The sequence below is a fragment of the Sphaerodactylus townsendi genome, linkage group LG15, assembly GCF_021028975.2.
Source record: "Sphaerodactylus townsendi isolate TG3544 linkage group LG15, MPM_Stown_v2.3, whole genome shotgun sequence".
Lineage (NCBI taxonomy): Eukaryota > Metazoa > Chordata > Lepidosauria > Squamata > Sphaerodactylidae > Sphaerodactylus > Sphaerodactylus townsendi.
Window position 1 is genome coordinate 20,905,984 of NC_059439.1, and position 12,968 is coordinate 20,918,951.

The following is a 12,968-nucleotide window of genomic DNA, read 5'->3' on the forward strand; positions in this document are numbered from 1 at the left end:
TGTATGTCCATCTCGTCATAAAGTACATGAGGCAGCTTAATTGTTAAACGGCCTACTGTAAAAGGTCTTGGGATCAAAGGGGTGGCACAAAATTGGTAGGAGGGCTGTAGTTATGTTAATCTACGGTACCAAAAGTTTAATGTGTCAGCGAGGTTTTGTTTTATTTAGCAATGATAAATTGGTGATAGCTGCTTCACCAACATAAATATACAAAAAGTATATATACTTACCAGGATTTTTTTTATCCACATAGTCTTCTTGGGTTCAAAGAGGTTTACAGTAACATATTCCATATATAACAAACCTAAAATTTTAAAAATACCACGAAATATCAACAGCCAAGGAATTAGGTTGAACACAGAACTCTACAACTCAATAGCCACTACCCAGACAACTCGGTCAGGTCTCACTGCAGTAATACCCTCCTCCCAATGATTGCTGTGAGACACTTGCTAAAGCATGAGCAGAAATTATTACTTAAAGGCTCCTGTAAGACAAAAGCCCATCCACAAAAGATGCTGCCCGTTGTATCTCTGCATGCTGTTACTCTAGCCTTGCATCTTTTCTCATCAGCCTCTACTAGGGTCAGCTAATTCTGTTGCATCAGATGTGATCAGATTATTCCATCAATGTCAGTGCAAAGAGGGAAACAGAATTACTGTCTTCAGAAGAAGTTGTGTGTTGCATCTTGGTCCTGAGTTTATCTCCTACTGAAGAAGCAAGTTCAAAAAAGTGATATCAAAAACAATGAGATGTTTTCCCTTAAGAACAGGTAATTCCCACTGTTGGGGAAATACTGGCTTGCTTTAAAGTCTGCTGGAAGTGAAAAGTCTTAATATGGTTTGTTTTCAGATTACTGAAAGAGAAGAATATGTGTGCACCTCCAAAAGATATGCATTTCAGAAGCAGGGGGAGGGGGGGGGCTAATTCTGCCCCTGACCAGTTCTCACTTATTTCAGTGATGAAACCTTGAATGTGAGGAAGGATATAATAAAACAGGGTAGATAAAAATTAGTGATTTTTAAAATTGAAATCAGATTTTTTGATTAAATTTGGATTTTTTTAACCAAAGACCCCTTGAGGAACAAAATCTTTAACTATTTTCTGTTCAAGATCCATTATAGCCCAAAACCTACCTATTAATCATGAAATAAGAATTAATTTTAGATCATGAGATCTAAACTTTCTTCTGGTTGTAAATATTAAGATTATACCAGCAAGAATGAGTTTTTATGTAGAAAACCATGATTTAAATCAAGTCTTGCTGGCTAGTAATTTAAATTGTGATTTAAATCCAATCCACCCTGTAATTAAAAAAGTACTGATATTCTTGATCACTTGTCCCTTCCTGGTATGTTTATCAAATGTCAAAACATGCATGTGTAGAAACAGGGCCACGCATATTTACATTTTGTGTTTTGGGGTGTACAAAGACAGCCCGGATACTTTGGGGCCTCTGGGCAGAAAAATCCCAGCGGCCACATCCTCCTTGGTTGATATATAAACTTAAGTCACAAAAACTTGACTGGAAAACCTGCTGCCGGAGGCCGGCTGATTTACCCTGGGGCTAGCTCTGCATGCATAGTTGTTGTTGCAGAGCCTGAGATTTGAATGGTTGTATAAACCTAAATTATTGCAAATGGTTTTGGCAGACAGTAGCAGGAAAAGCAAGAGGAAGAAGAGATGAATGCATAATTTAGAGGCTTAACAGTGACATTCTAAGTAGAATTCCACCCTTCTCAGCCCACCTTTCAACAGACATACAGTGGTGCAACTCTGGTTATGGTTGTGCTGCCGATAACTACCTCGCATTGCAGTTTGAGTGCTGTTATTTTGTTTACATTTTTTAAAATTAATTTTTAATAAGTAAAAAGAACAAAAATACAAAGGAGGGCAAAAACACAAAACGACAATGCAATGCAAAACCGTTACAAAACCATAGCAGCCATCGCAATCAAAACTGATGAGCTTTCTTTAAAAAGAAATAGCAGAAGGCCGTCACAAGAAAATAGTTGGATATGCCAAAAAATCCCAAAAGCCAACAGCTCTAAAATTCTTAGTCATGTTCTCCCCCCTTCCCCAGTCCCAAATTCAGATTTTGTCATGCCACCTGGTACATGCACAGTGTTTTTCTAGACAACCCTTACAAGTAATTATTACATTAACACTTCAACAAAACACACACAAGGCCATGACTATACCAACATCTTATTTGGGAGCAGCTGTTGAATATATTTGCTGTAATCAGGTAACAGGGATAGGCTTGACTTACCATACATCCTGGTTTGGCTGGGACAGTCCCAGTTTGAAGGGTCTGTCCCGGTGTCCCATCCTGGTCCCCTCCCGTCCCACTGGCAGCAGACCCACCTGCTGCCATGACTCTTGCCACCCCTGCTCCTGCCAGGCGCCACAGCCAATAGATCTACAGTTGCCCACCCAGCCTGCCTTCTTCCTCCTTAAATATGCAGAGAGAGGCGAGGCGAGGCGAGGCGAGGCGAGGAACCGAAAAGGATGGAGACAAGGCCCACCTGAGACTGTTTATTTGTTTCATTTATAGTCCACCTTTCTTATAAGTCTCAAGGCAGATTATAGAACTGGAAAACAAAGCACTGAAGACCAGGGTAACACATATAATAAACAGTGCTTTAAAGAAAAACTTCAGAATTAGAGAACAGTGTACAAGAAAAAGAGTCAAATAATACAATAAAAATATTTTTACTGAATATTTCCTCCTTCGGTTGTCATTCTAATCCTCTTTACAAAAGAGCTTATCTGAACCATTTCGGGCCTCACCAGGAGGTCATTCCACAAAACAGGAGTGACCATAGAGAATTCTCGGAGTCTGGTGGCTGTTAGTAATTTGCATCCTTTCCTCCAGTGGACTAATGCCCCTTCTGCACGCGAAGAATAACGCACTTTCAATCCACGTTCACAATTGTTTACAAGTGGATTTTGCTATTTCCGCACAGCTGCAAAGTGGATTGAAAGTGCATTGAAAGTGCATTATTCTGCATGTGCAGAAGTGGTGGCGAACCTTTGGCACTCCAGATGTTATGGACTACAATTCCCATCAGCCTCTTCCAGCATGGCCAATTGACCATGCTGGCAGGGGCTGATGGGAATTGTAGTCTATAACAACTGGAGTGCCCAAGGTTCGCCAACACTGGAAGCCATGACTCACCAAAACTCATACTTGTCAGAAATGTTATTAGTCTTTAAGGCGATACTGGACTTTTGTTCTTTTTTACACCTACAGATCAACACAGCTACTCATCATGATCTGTATGTCAGGCTGTGAGCGTGCCTGTTTATTCATATAACTGATGTTTACACGGATAACTTTTGAAGTAAGAAAATAACCAAGTGCATGAAAAATTTGATGTGGGCACAAAGGAATTTTTTTGGATTTTCCTCCAGTTTTGCCTTGGGGTGACAACAATATACTCTTAGCAAAATAATCTAATACGTGTGCCTGTTGTTAGATTTACGACCCCATCCAAAGGAGGGGGCGAATCCACCAGTGGGAGCTGTGCAGGGTCACGCCGGTGGATTTGCCTTCCCAGGGCATTTGCCCCAGTGGAAGGGTGAATCCACAGGTGGGAAGCCAAAGGAGCCTTAGGTTGAGCCTAAGAAATTGTGGTAAGCCTACACAGGGGGGGTTGTCTATACAAGGTTTATACATCAATAGCAAAGACGGGGAAAGTGGCAAATAGGAAGGAGGGTTATATGAACAAGACCTGTACATTTATTTATTTTTAAAATCACTGCTTAGTGTGATTGTTTTACTTAACGGTTCTTGGCCCCTTCTGCACATGCAAAATAATGCATTTTCAAACCACTTTCACAACTGTTTGCAAGTGGATTTTGCTATTCCACACAGTTTCAAAGAGCACTGAAAGCAGTTTGAAAGTGCATTATTCTGCATGTGCGGAATGAGCCTCATCTTGTTCTTTCTGCAGTCAATCTTGAAAAGAAATGTGGGGAATTAAATTCCAAAACCAAATAAATGCCAAGTTCACTGTGAAAATAAATGCACCTTCCACTTGTATATGCATGCAACCTAACCAACCAGCCACTCTCCTAAGCCCATTGACTTCAGTGGATTTGGGGGGGGGGGGGGGGGGGGTGTCTGTGAAAAGTATTCTGCAAATGTTCAGAAATACCCACCCTTCTGTTATGCATTCACACTAGGATCAGAGCTGCAGCGTTCATCCGATTGAATTCATGCTTGAGCGCGATATCAAACTGGGAATGTATGGGAAGCCTCACCAAGCCATGCAGTGGGTAAGCAGGGAACAGGGCGTGTTTCCATGTGGGCTAGTGACTGTGCTCTAGGATTGGGTCAGGATGCAAGCAGCTCAGAGGGAACCTAACTGGTTCGACCAGATCGACGTGCCCAAGGAATGCGCCAGGCAAAACAGTCCCACCCAGCCCTGCCAGAAAAAGCAACGTTTAAGTGGGTGGGCTTGAAGAAACAGAACACGGCCATAGGCTGAGAAGTGGGGAAAGCAAGAGGCTTAAGAAACAATTCCTTTTTTAAAAAAGGGTCGGGGGGAGAGTCGCAGTGGCTCAAGGCTGTTCGGGGCTTGCGCTTCTGATTTTGCCGTGTCTGCTTTGCTTGGCAAGGGGGTGTAAGTTAGCACACGGGACTTTCTTCTTAGAGGAGGCTCACCCCACTTGTAGCTGTCCAAACCAGTGTTTCCCAATCTTTTCGAGGTCAGGGTACCCTTGACCTCACTCTTCATATCTCACGGTACCCCTGCCGCCACCCCCCACCTTCCCCTTCCATTGCCCCTGCTTGCCACACCCCCCACCTTCCCCTCCCAGGGTGAAGGGAAGCACTGGGGGGGGGGGGTGGCTGCTGACCTTGCGGCAGGCCCTGCCCCATGGGCCAGCTCCATGTCCTTGCCGGTGCCAGTGGGAGACACCACAAAAATGAGGGGGGTGGTAGTGTTGCTGCGGTACCCTTGGGACATGCTCACGGCACCCCAAGGTTAGGGTTAGGGTTCCAACCATGGAACCCTGGTTGAGAATGGCTGGTCCAAACTAAATATAACATCCCTGTAGGGTTGCCATCCTCCAGGTGGTGGATGGAGATCTGCTCTTACAACTGATCTCCACGCGACAGAGATCAGCTCGTGTGGAGAAAATGGCCGCTTATAAATTTGCTATAGATACCCCATTGGAGTCCCCTCCCTCTACAACCCCCGCCTTCCTCAGGTTCCAGCCCCCAAATCTCCAGGTATCTCCCAACCTGGAACTGGCGGCCCTACTTCCCTGCCATGGGTCCCGTGAACACTCTGGTTATCCTATCATCTCGGCTGTGCAAGCAAGCCCTAGCAGATAACAGTGTGTGCCTATTGATTTTGCTTGATAGATCAGAAGTGTTTCAGGCCTTCATTAGTGGAACTAATCAGGGGACAGCCTAGCCAATTTAAAGATTTCTTTCACTCTTCCTGCTGCGTGCGGCTTGCAGATCTCTCAAAATTACAGCTGATCTCTAGACAACAAGAACAATTCCCTTGGTGACAAAAAGCCTGCATTGAAAGGGGAACTCTAGGGGGTGGGGGGGGGGGGGGGTGGGGGGGGGGGGGGGTGGGGGGGGGGGGGGGTGGGGGGGGGGGGGGGTGGGGGGGGGGGGGGGTGGGGGGGGGGGGGGGTGGGGGGGGGGGGGGGTGGGGGGGGGGGGGGGTGGGGGGGGGGGGGGGTGGGGGGGGGGGGGGGTGGGGGGGGGGGGGGGTGGGGGGGGGGGGGGGTGGGGGGGGGGGGGGGTGGGGGGGGGGGGGGGTGGGGGGGGGGGGGGGTGGGGGGGGGGGGGGGTGGGGGGGGGGGGGGGTGGGGGGGGGGGGGGGTGGGGGGGGGGGGGGGTGGGGGGGGGGGGGGGTGGGGGGGGGGGGGGGTGGGGGGGGGGGGGGGTGGGGGGGGGGGGGGGTGGGGGGGGGGGGGGGTGGGGGGGGGGGGGGGTGGGGGGGGGGGGGGGTGGGGGGGGGGGGGGGTGGGGGGGGGGGGGGGTGGGGGGGGGGGGGGGTGGGGGGGGGGGGGGGTGGGGGGGGGGGGGGGTGGGGGGGGGGGGGGGTGGGGGGGGGGGGGGGTGGGGGGGGGGGGGGGTGGGGGGGGGGGGGGGTGGGGGGGGGGGGGGGTGGGGGGGGGGGGGGGTGGGGGGGGGGGGGGGTGGGGGGGGGGGGGGGTGGGGGGGGGGGGGGGTGGGGGGGGGGGGGGGTGGGGGGGGGGGGGGGTGGGGGGGGGGGGGGGTGGGGGGGGGGGGGGGTGGGGGGGGGGGGGGGTGGGGGGGGGGGGGGGTGGGGGGGGGGGGGGGTGGGGGGGGGGGGGGGTGGGGGGGGGGGGGGGTGGGGGGGGGGGGGGGTGGGGGGGGGGGGGGGTGGGGGGGGGGGGGGGTGGGGGGGGGGGGGGGTGGGGGGGGGGGGGGGTGGGGGGGGGGGGGGGTGGGGGGGGGGGGGGGTGGGGGGGGGGGGGGGTGGGGGGGGGGGGGGGTGGGGGGGGGGGGGGGTGGGGGGGGGGGGGGGTGGGGGGGGGGGGGGGTGGGGGGGGGGGGGGGTGGGGGGGGGGGGGGGTGGGGGGGGGGGGGGGTGGGGGGGGGGGGGGGTGGGGGGGGGGGGGGGTGGGGGGGGGGGGGGGTGGGGGGGGGGGGGGGTGGGGGGGGGGGGGGGTGGGGGGGGGGGGGGGTGGGGGGGGGGGGGGGTGGGGGGGGGGGGGGGTGGGGGGGGGGGGGGGTGGGGGGGGGGGGGGGTGGGGGGGGGGGGGGGTGGGGGGGGGGGGGGGTGGGGGGGGGGGGGGGTGGGGGGGGGGGGGGGTGGGGGGGGGGGGGGGTGGGGGGGGGGGGGGGTGGGGGGGGGGGGGGGTGGGGGGGGGGGGGGGTGGGGGGGGGGGGGGGTGGGGGGGGGGGGGGGTGGGGGGGGGGGGGGGTGGGGGGGGGGGGGGGTGGGGGGGGGGGGGGGTGGGGGGGGGGGGGGGTGGGGGGGGGGGGGGGTGGGGGGGGGGGGGGGTGGGGGGGGGGGGGGGTGGGGGGGGGGGGGGGTGGGGGGGGGGGGGGGTGGGGGGGGGGGGGGGTGGGGGGGGGGGGGGGTGGGGGGGGGGGGGGGTGGGGGGGGGGGGGGGTGGGGGGGGGGGGGGGTGGGGGGGGGGGGGGGTGGGGGGGGGGGGGGGTGGGGGGGGGGGGGGGTGGGGGGGGGGGGGGGTGGGGGGGGGGGGGGGTGGGGGGGGGGGGGGGTGGGGGGGGGGGGGGGTGGGGGGGGGGGGGGGTGGGGGGGGGGGGGGGTGGGGGGGGGGGGGGGTGGGGGGGGGGGGGGGTGGGGGGGGGGGGGGGTGGGGGGGGGGGGGGGTGGGGGGGGGGGGGGGTGGGGGGGGGGGGGGGTGGGGGGGGGGGGGGGTGGGGGGGGGGGGGGGTGGGGGGGGGGGGGGGTGGGGGGGGGGGGGGGTGGGGGGGGGGGGGGGTGGGGGGGGGGGGGGGTGGGGGGGGGGGGGGGTGGGGGGGGGGGGGGGTGGGGGGGGGGGGGGGTGGGGGGGGGGGGGGGTGGGGGGGGGGGGGGGTGGGGGGGGGGGGGGGTGGGGGGGGGGGGGGGTGGGGGGGGGGGGGGGTGGGGGGGGGGGGGGGTGGGGGGGGGGGGGGGTGGGGGGGGGGGGGGGTGGGGGGGGGGGGGGGTGGGGGGGGGGGGGGGTGGGGGGGGGGGGGGGTGGGGGGGGGGGGGGGTGGGGGGGGGGGGGGGTGGGGGGGGGGGGGGGTGGGGGGGGGGGGGGGTGGGGGGGGGGGGGGGTGGGGGGGGGGGGGGGTGGGGGGGGGGGGGGGTGGGGGGGGGGGGGGGTGGGGGGGGGGGGGGGTGGGGGGGGGGGGGGGTGGGGGGGGGGGGGGGTGGGGGGGGGGGGGGGTGGGGGGGGGGGGGGGTGGGGGGGGGGGGGGGTGGGGGGGGGGGGGGGTGGGGGGGGGGGGGGGTGGGGGGGGGGGGGGGTGGGGGGGGGGGGGGGTGGGGGGGGGGGGGGGTGGGGGGGGGGGGGGGTGGGGGGGGGGGGGGGTGGGGGGGGGGGGGGGTGGGGGGGGGGGGGGGTGGGGGGGGGGGGGGGTGGGGGGGGGGGGGGGTGGGGGGGGGGGGGGGTGGGGGGGGGGGGGGGTGGGGGGGGGGGGGGGTGGGGGGGGGGGGGGGTGGGGGGGGGGGGGGGTGGGGGGGGGGGGGGGTGGGGGGGGGGGGGGGTGGGGGGGGGGGGGGGTGGGGGGGGGGGGGGGTGGGGGGGGGGGGGGGTGGGGGGGGGGGGGGGTGGGGGGGGGGGGGGGTGGGGGGGGGGGGGGGTGGGGGGGGGGGGGGGTGGGGGGGGGGGGGGGTGGGGGGGGGGGGGGGTGGGGGGGGGGGGGGGTGGGGGGGGGGGGGGGTGGGGGGGGGGGGGGGTGGGGGGGGGGGGGGGTGGGGGGGGGGGGGGGTGGGGGGGGGGGGGGGTGGGGGGGGGGGGGGGTGGGGGGGGGGGGGGGTGGGGGGGGGGGGGGGTGGGGGGGGGGGGGGGTGGGGGGGGGGGGGGGTGGGGGGGGGGGGGGGTGGGGGGGGGGGGGGGTGGGGGGGGGGGGGGGTGGGGGGGGGGGGGGGTGGGGGGGGGGGGGGGTGGGGGGGGGGGGGGGTGGGGGGGGGGGGGGGTGGGGGGGGGGGGGGGTGGGGGGGGGGGGGGGTGGGGGGGGGGGGGGGTGGGGGGGGGGGGGGGTGGGGGGGGGGGGGGGTGGGGGGGGGGGGGGGTGGGGGGGGGGGGGGGTGGGGGGGGGGGGGGGTGGGGGGGGGGGGGGGTGGGGGGGGGGGGGGGTGGGGGGGGGGGGGGGTGGGGGGGGGGGGGGGTGGGGGGGGGGGGGGGTGGGGGGGGGGGGGGGTGGGGGGGGGGGGGGGTGGGGGGGGGGGGGGGTGGGGGGGGGGGGGGGTGGGGGGGGGGGGGGGTGGGGGGGGGGGGGGGTGGGGGGGGGGGGGGGTGGGGGGGGGGGGGGGTGGGGGGGGGGGGGGGTGGGGGGGGGGGGGGGTGGGGGGGGGGGGGGGTGGGGGGGGGGGGGGGTGGGGGGGGGGGGGGGTGGGGGGGGGGGGGGGTGGGGGGGGGGGGGGGTGGGGGGGGGGGGGGGTGGGGGGGGGGGGGGGTGGGGGGGGGGGGGGGTGGGGGGGGGGGGGGGTGGGGGGGGGGGGGGGTGGGGGGGGGGGGGGGTGGGGGGGGGGGGGGGTGGGGGGGGGGGGGGGTGGGGGGGGGGGGGGGTGGGGGGGGGGGGGGGTGGGGGGGGGGGGGGGTGGGGGGGGGGGGGGGTGGGGGGGGGGGGGGGTGGGGGGGGGGGGGGGTGGGGGGGGGGGGGGGTGGGGGGGGGGGGGGGTGGGGGGGGGGGGGGGTGGGGGGGGGGGGGGGTGGGGGGGGGGGGGGGTGGGGGGGGGGGGGGGTGGGGGGGGGGGGGGGTGGGGGGGGGGGGGGGTGGGGGGGGGGGGGGGTGGGGGGGGGGGGGGGTGGGGGGGGGGGGGGGTGGGGGGGGGGGGGGGTGGGGGGGGGGGGGGGTGGGGGGGGGGGGGGGTGGGGGGGGGGGGGGGTGGGGGGGGGGGGGGGTGGGGGGGGGGGGGGGTGGGGGGGGGGGGGGGTGGGGGGGGGGGGGGGTGGGGGGGGGGGGGGGTGGGGGGGGGGGGGGGTGGGGGGGGGGGGGGGTGGGGGGGGGGGGGGGTGGGGGGGGGGGGGGGTGGGGGGGGGGGGGGGTGGGGGGGGGGGGGGGTGGGGGGGGGGGGGGGTGGGGGGGGGGGGGGGTGGGGGGGGGGGGGGGTGGGGGGGGGGGGGGGTGGGGGGGGGGGGGGGTGGGGGGGGGGGGGGGTGGGGGGGGGGGGGGGTGGGGGGGGGGGGGGGTGGGGGGGGGGGGGGGTGGGGGGGGGGGGGGGTGGGGGGGGGGGGGGGTGGGGGGGGGGGGGGGTGGGGGGGGGGGGGGGTGGGGGGGGGGGGGGGTGGGGGGGGGGGGGGGTGGGGGGGGGGGGGGGTGGGGGGGGGGGGGGGTGGGGGGGGGGGGGGGTGGGGGGGGGGGGGGGTGGGGGGGGGGGGGGGTGGGGGGGGGGGGGGGTGGGGGGGGGGGGGGGTGGGGGGGGGGGGGGGTGGGGGGGGGGGGGGGTGGGGGGGGGGGGGGGTGGGGGGGGGGGGGGGTGGGGGGGGGGGGGGGTGGGGGGGGGGGGGGGTGGGGGGGGGGGGGGGTGGGGGGGGGGGGGGGTGGGGGGGGGGGGGGGTGGGGGGGGGGGGGGGTGGGGGGGGGGGGGGGTGGGGGGGGGGGGGGGTGGGGGGGGGGGGGGGTGGGGGGGGGGGGGGGTGGGGGGGGGGGGGGGTGGGGGGGGGGGGGGGTGGGGGGGGGGGGGGGTGGGGGGGGGGGGGGGTGGGGGGGGGGGGGGGTGGGGGGGGGGGGGGGTGGGGGGGGGGGGGGGTGGGGGGGGGGGGGGGTGGGGGGGGGGGGGGGGGTGGGGGGGGGGGGGTCGGGGGGGGGGGGGTTGGGGTGGGGGGGCTCGGGGGGGGGGGGGCGGGGGGTGGGGGTGCGGGGGGGGGGGGGGGGGGGGGGGGGGGGGTGGGGGGGGGGGGGGGTGTCATTGTTTAACTACATTACCTGGATTAGTGCTTTGCCTGTTTAAAATTCATGATGCTCCCCACTGCAAAATGTCAGGCCTCAAGCCTATGCGCATTTGAAATCGCATGTAGGAAGCACTGGGTGAACGAACTGTGTGAGCAACGGTGCTAAAACAACCTCTATTTTGTCCTCAGCCGGGAGCTGAAATTAATGTTAGGGGAAACGATCTCATCGAATGCTCCCTGGGATTTTTGCCGCAAGGCACATTGAGGGAGATGCTGGAGAGAATCTCAGAGCATGTGCAGACTCATGTGCGGAGTATTTGCCCACCACCACCACTCCCGAGGAAACACAACCAGCCCTCCCAGCCAGAGAAGGTCGACAGCCCCCAAATGCCAGAGTGCAACTTTGGGGCCGATTTTGAGGTGCTTCCCCTAGACCAGGGGTAGGGAACCTTTAACACTCAAAGAGCCATTTGGACCCATTTTCCACGGGAAAAGAAACACTTGGAGCCGCAAATAATTTTTGACATTTAAAATAAAGATAACACTGTATATATTGGGTTTTTTTACCTTTTACTCGGCTCATTCTGAGAAGCGCATGGATGCGTCCGCCCCGCTGCTTGCAGGGCGGGCAAGGATGGGGCCAGCAGCTCGGCCTTGCCGGCCGCCGGGAAAGCGCCCGCCCTGCTCCAATGGGGCGGGCGAGAGGGGGCAGTTGGTGCCAGCCATGGGCAGTTGGTGCGCCTGCCCTGCTGCCTGCAGGGCGGGCAAGGATGGGGTTGGCAGCTCGGCTCAGGGCGCCGCAGTGTAAGGGCAGAAGAGCCGCAGGTTCCCTACCCCTGCCCTAGACCATCACCTGATCCCCATCTCAAATGCAGGAGGTGAGTTCCAGAGTTACCTAAAACACACTCTGTAGGTGCTGGTGACATTTTTCTATTTGGCCCCCCAGGACTTTGTTCCAAAACAGGGTGTGTGTTTTGGAGGGAGGGGGGCGAGCCTTGCGGGTTTCAATGATGCTTCGCATTAGCCCCTGAAGCGAAGGTCCATTGGGTGTGATTGTTTGTTTGTTTGCTTTGTTTGGGAATATCCGCTGTCCCAGTGATGGCAAACTTGATTCTGCTGCCGTGTCAACCCCACCCCCCCAACAAAAGTGAAACAGTTCTTAACCTATTCATTTAAGCTATTTATAAAACATATGTTTTAAGCTTATTTTTATATTATTTATTGTCTGGATTGTTTTATATATGTTTTATTGTGAGCCGCCCTGAGTCTGTGGGAGACTGGCGGGATAGAAATGTAATGAATAAATTAATATATATATGGACATCTGGAGTCCATGAACATCTGGAGCACCAAAGGTTGGCTACCCCTGCCATAGGCTATTCCACTTGTGACACCCCTCCAAATCCACCACCCTCACAACTAGATGGAAGAGTGTTTTAAACAAAATTGAGTAAAGCTGAGGATGGTGATGGGGTTTTAAAATCCCACAATTCACTATTCCTGTTCTGTAGGACATAAGATGTTATTGTCAAATAACGATAATGAGGGGGGGGGGGGGGAACCATAAATAAAATGCATCCAAAAATACAAAATTGCAGGTCAAAAACATTATACACCTTGGCCGGAGGTCCCCTAGATTTTTAGCCAAACTTATAGGTAAATCCTGAACTGGGTGTCATGTCATATCACCCTCAAACTCGTGGCGGGTCACCTTTGACACGCGTGTCATAGGTTCGGGCAGAGTGGAGGTTTTGTTTGAGGGGGACTTGTGCCCTGCAGGGGGCGCTGCCTCTCCGCTTCCCATCCGCTTCCCCAAACGTTGTTGCTGTCTACGTGCGTGCAAAAGTCTCTCGGGCCAAGGCGACCCGGGTTCGAGCCCCGGGGGGTCCTTCTCCCGCCCTTCGCGGGGACCCCCTTTTGTTGCCGGACTCCGGAGAAGATGGTTGCCTTTCGACTGCCTCCTCCTCCCTCCCCCCTCCTCCTCCTCCTCTCCACCCGCCCCCTTTCCTTTCCTTGTTGCCAGTCCGGATTGGCAGAGGCGGAGCTGGGGGGAGGGGATCTGGGGGGAGGGGTCTCTCCCCGGGGGGGGGGGGGGGGGGAGGTGTCGTTTGCAGTCAGAGTCAAAGGCAAGTGAAGGTGGAAAGGCAGACCAAGCGACCGAGAGCGGGCAGGGCGGCCGCCGCAGACAGACGGACAGACAGTGGGTACCAGCCTGGGGAGGTGGGGGGGGGTGCCAGATTTTCGGGAGGGGGCCCCGGAGTGCCAGCTTTCCAAACCAAGCTGCTCTTTTTCTCTCTCCCCCACCCTCCCCACCCCGGGTGTTTGCATCTGATCCCTCCCAAGAACCCCGAGACGGGGGAGGAGATCTCTGGCCAGATGTTGCCCGGTTTAGAGGGGATTAAATGCCCTTTACA